Source organism: Protopterus annectens, chromosome 1.part2 (assembly GCF_019279795.1).
Source record: "Protopterus annectens isolate FY-2018-M chromosome 1.part2, PAN1.0, whole genome shotgun sequence".
NCBI classification, from domain to species: Eukaryota; Metazoa; Chordata; order Ceratodontiformes; family Protopteridae; genus Protopterus; species Protopterus annectens.
Genome location: NC_056727.1, coordinates 17,058,827 through 17,063,996, shown reverse-complemented (window position 1 = coordinate 17,063,996; position 5,170 = coordinate 17,058,827). Strand labels below are relative to the sequence as shown.

The 5,170-nt window shown below is 45.3% G+C and overlaps 1 non-coding gene across 1 annotated transcript; it reads right to left on the bottom strand.

Moving 5' to 3' along the window:
- Positions 1 to 1,182: 1,182 nt before the first annotated feature.
- TRNAL-CAG lies at positions 1,183 to 1,295 on the bottom strand. The gene is made up of 2 exons: positions 1,258 to 1,295; positions 1,183 to 1,228 (listed from the first exon to the last, which is right to left on the bottom strand). It is a non-coding gene; the product is annotated as a tRNA-Leu (tRNA).
- Between the last annotated feature and the right edge of the window lie 3,875 nt (positions 1,296 to 5,170).

Sequence of the window (5,170 nt, the reverse complement as noted above, 5' to 3'; positions counted from 1 at the left end):
GACCCAAGACTTTGGAATTCAGGCCGACTGAGGTCAACCTGCCAGCAGATTACCCAAATGTAATGACTGCAACAGCGAAACACAAAGAACATCAAGTGGGTGTAAGCCTGTTTGGCCGCCAGTATGTGAGTATCACACTGGTGAAGCAATGTAGAGGCTAAATGATTGTAAGAAACTGTAACCAGAGGTTAGCTCTGCGCAAACCCACACACACCCACTCACAACTCCTTTAATGTGCCTTAATCACTCCGTATCCAATGGCCTTGTTCTGCCCAGCAACAAAATAAATGGCCTCTGCAAGGCTCGAAACCAGGACCCTGCACACCACAGCCAATGTGATTTACCACTAAGCCATGGCAGATATGCTGACATAGGATGTCATCACAAACATATCATCCAGCACAGTCATTCAACAGTATAGAAAATGTGTTCCACCATGTAGATGTATGTGTGTGTGTTTATGTCCAGATATAGATGCATACATATATATATATATATATATATATATATATATATATATATATATATATATATATATATATATATATATATATATATATATATATCAAGAACATCCCATGTGACAACAAAGCATTAAAAGGAATGAAAAGGGAAACACCAGCAATGCCTGTATTATGTAGTAGTGTTGTCCTATGTAATATCAAGACTCCCTCAGACAGACATGTGTCATTCATACATGCAAACATTTGTACATTGGTCAAATACATCATTCTGTGCATTTTATTTACATTAACACAACAGTTCCTGTCCAATCATTATGTGAAAATAGTACTCTTGCAAGGTGCTGTGTGCGACATCATCATCATCATGAAAAAGGTAAATGGGGTAACCATAGAGGGACCAGTAGTGTCGTGTGTACAATGGGGTCATCTGCATCATGTGTACCTGGAACCTTTAGGAGTCATGTGCATACCAGGATCGTGTGCCTGAGAGACAGGGGTGAGGACAACTGGAGTATGTTGTGATGCAAATTAAAAAGGTTACATGAGTTCAGTGGACATAGATTCATAGATTCATAGATTCATAGATTAGTACTAAGCTAGCTGCCCTTGCGAGCCATTTTAAGCTTAGCCAGTTATCCCTTGTGAGACTCAAACCCTGCACCTTGTGTTTGTAAGGCAAACACCTTAACCATTAGGCCACCCTCCCAACCCAAAGTAATGTCAGAAGTGGGATTTGAACCCACGCCTCCATTCGGAGACCAGAATACCCATTACACTGGAAGAATTATTTTACCCTGAGTCTGGCGCCTTAGACCACTCGGCCATCCTGACAGCTGTGTGTGAAATGGACAGTTATGTATGGGGCAAATGTTGTTCTAGGAACTGATTGGCGTTTTGTTTCTGTATGTTGAGAGTGGGATGTGGGGGAAGGAGAGTAGGTATGCTCGAGGAGGATAGGTTGGGTAGGATGACAGACAAGACAGCATACAGGGTCGGTATATGACACATGTGGGGGGATACACCTTGGACAGGGAGGGGTGTTCAGCAGTCACAAGCCCATAAGCCCCAGATGGAAACAGTGGGATGGAGGTCCCCAGACATGGGCAGCCACCACTGCACCAAAACAGCCACAAAGGTGGCTGTGCTGGGGGCTGTCTAGGAGGGGCAGGCTCACCCTCTAAATGTGACACTCTGCCCTTGAGCTGGTGTATCTGACCTCAAAACCCATTATTGAGCCCCCTACACACCACGTCTGGGACTGTATGACAGGGGACAAGTTTCTGTCTGGACCTGCTACCGGGGGGACAAGCCCCATCCTCAGTGGCAGTTCCACCAGAAGATGGTGCAGAGCTAACAGTGGTGGAGGTCCAAGGCTGGGCCCCAGATGTGCTGGTGCCCGATGCCATGGCCAGCTGAAGTGGGACAGGAGGTTCTGCTGGGACCTCCAATCCCATACAGCCTATGGTGTTGCAGTTTTAACACAGATATGGCTTAGTAATAGTCAACAGCATTCAGGATTACTTATAACAGCATGCATAGATATGACCATCAACCCAACACAACAGATGGTATACATTTGCAGAGGGAGCACAACACATGCATATATACTGCATGACATCTGTACAAAGTATAGAAGACCTGTGACTGCAGCTATGAACATTGGCCCATTATTGGAATGTCACTGTGAGAACCACAGACAGTGACTGTCATACCACTGTTTCATGTGACATATGTCCAATCAGGGATGCGGTGGCAGTAACTCTCATCACTATCACCATGTACTGACTGCAATCCTCACACTATGCTTCTGCAGTTCACAGATATGTGTTCAGTGAGTAACACAGGAAACAAATGGTTCCACACACTGACCAGTCCACAGATGGCCCTATAGATGGGAGTTCCCTCACAAACAGAGCACTGTCTTGTCAGTTTTATAATATGCAGAATAGCCATTACAACACACAACTTGTTAAACTGGCAGTAGTCTCAATGAAGCATAGCTACACTTACATGCTGTAGTCATGTCTGGCACATCACCCTCCTGTCTTTAGGCTATTTTCCACTCTGTATGTTGTTTGAGGAATATCCAGATATCATCTGTGATCCCGTTTACCAAACACCAGATCCAGGATCCACTCATAGCGACTGTCATCGGCAAACACCAACATGATGTTTCTAGATATTGTACTGTGTTTCCATGCGATTGGCTATGGGAACATCACCACAGCTGTTCCACATACAATCAGCTAGATGAGGACTGCAAGAGGTGCAGAGGCCATCACCTGATCATGACCATCACTTACAAAATGCAAGCTGCTGCTGAGCAGGTGTACAACTCCACATCCACCAGAGAGTGTGTGGGAGGGACAGACAGAGGCAAAGTACATCAGAGAAGGGCTTGGAGACTAAACTCTAAGCATTGTCTATCACACACCTACCAGTACAGGGGCTCAAACCCCTGACTGACTAGCCATTACTATTACAAGTGCAGGCAGTTACTCCATGTGCCACAAAGCTGACATGTTGGTGTGCTGTAAGAACATATATGTGTGCTGGTGAGCGACATCTGCAACAGAGATATAGTAGACTTACATTAGGTGTAGCACACATGGCTGTCCACATGAACAGATGTCATTGTCAACACAACCACACTCTCTAAAGGACTCAGACACATTGCCACACTTTGCCAGGCTCACAAATACACTTCCTAACTACTTAGTTGCCACACTGCAGTAATGCACAGGTACTACATGCATCACAGGGGATATCCAGAGGTTCTATGGGCAAGGGCATGTGAACGTGTCTGATATCAGTTGGTATGCCAATGGGCGTTATACTGGGTGTGACTGTGGTTGGGAGCATCATACTCCACATGCAGACATAAGGTGCCAGTACTGACATGCATGTGTGCATTGCTTCATGGGTGTGTAGTAGTTGGCTGTGCAAGTTGACTGTACAAGGCTGGGTGAGGTGTAATCATTGGCATCATGCCACCCAACAATGGTGTGCAGTGTGGTTCAGGGGTGTAGTGTCTGCAATGTCCTACAAAGATCGGTATTGTATGAACTGTCCTGTCATCCTGGTTACCATTGTGTATGGCCACTGCTTTGCAATGCATGCCATGTCTGTGTTTGATAGTCCTTGACATGGACATTGCTTGGGATGTGCACGTCCCACAATAATGTACAGTGACATGTACAAGTGTACCTGGTTTGGCTGGCACATGTTGTGTACAAAGACTGTTATCATCAGATATGCCAATACAGGCCTGGTGTGGCAGGACCTGCTTATAGACAGCAGGTTGACCCTGCACCTGCATTAATAGCATGATACAGGTATTCCCTGGTGTCAATGGCATCTGTCCATACAGGGCATGTGTGTAAGGCATTGTATGGCCTTTGTGGATCACATTTGATGGCACCACATATGTTGCAGGCATCCAGTGGAGAACATAGTGAAGGCACATTGTCTGCAATTATGTGCCTATTGCACTGCTGGACAGGGTGCCATGTCCTCTGCCTCCCACTGCAATCACACCATGCCTACTATCTGTCATAAATGTGCAGGGTACTAGCAACATAGCAGGATATTCTAAGCAAGTGTGTTTGTGTATGACACATGGGTTCAGAACATATTCTGGGTAATAGTAGGGTTGCATACTTTGTTCGCCAGACCTTTTGCCAGATGTAGGGGTATGGCTTGCCAAAACAGTGCCTTCGCTGATTGACATCTGTACTCCTCGTGAGATGGACATTGTGACATATAATACGGACACTATATAGGAAAACTACAAAATTCACTCCCCAACATGTCCAGTGGTTAGACACTCACAGCCACCTCCACACAGGCTCTGACTGTCAAACACACACACACACACACACACACACACACACACACACACACACACACACACACACACACACACACACGCACACATACACACACATACACAACTGCCATGTCTTGGATTTGAACCCCTATCTAACAAGTTTATCACACTACAGAATTACGCAGTTACAGCAGGTGCTATGGAGATTACTGGGTTACAGCAATCCCAGAGGTGTATTTCTAGGTGGGTGACATCAGCAGGATTGCCAAAGGTGAGTATGTGAATTGTAAAGAGTGTGCATGCTCTAAAAAGCATTGTGTCTTTCTCACTTGCCGGTATTGTGCATACACGTCTTCCCTATGTAAAGGTAAATAGTACAGTGGTATGCAGTTGGGGTATGTGCCACAGAACACATAGAATTAGACTTACTCTGATTCTGAGCTGGGTGACATCACAGGACTGATTACTTGCAATGGGAGGGGAGGGGGGGAGAGAGGTTTAGCAGTTGACAAGGATAAAGGCCAGTGCAAAAGGTTTTATCTCTTAGAAATGCAGCAAAACCCACTGTCATAAGAAGATGCAGACACAAATACACACACACACACACACCACACTCAGCCATTTGCTGACACACACTCAGGCATTTGCTGACACACACACTCAACCATTTGCTGACACACACACACAAACAGTTGCCAGTGGTGGGATCAGAATTCCTGGCTATCTGCAGATCATTATTACAGTACTATGCAGTTAAGAGATGCACCACAGAGATTAAACATTCCAAGGCACTCAGAATGCCCTTCTAAGATTGAGGACAACAACAGGGATACTGACAGTCATGAATTACATAGCTGTAAACCTGTGTGTTTAAAGC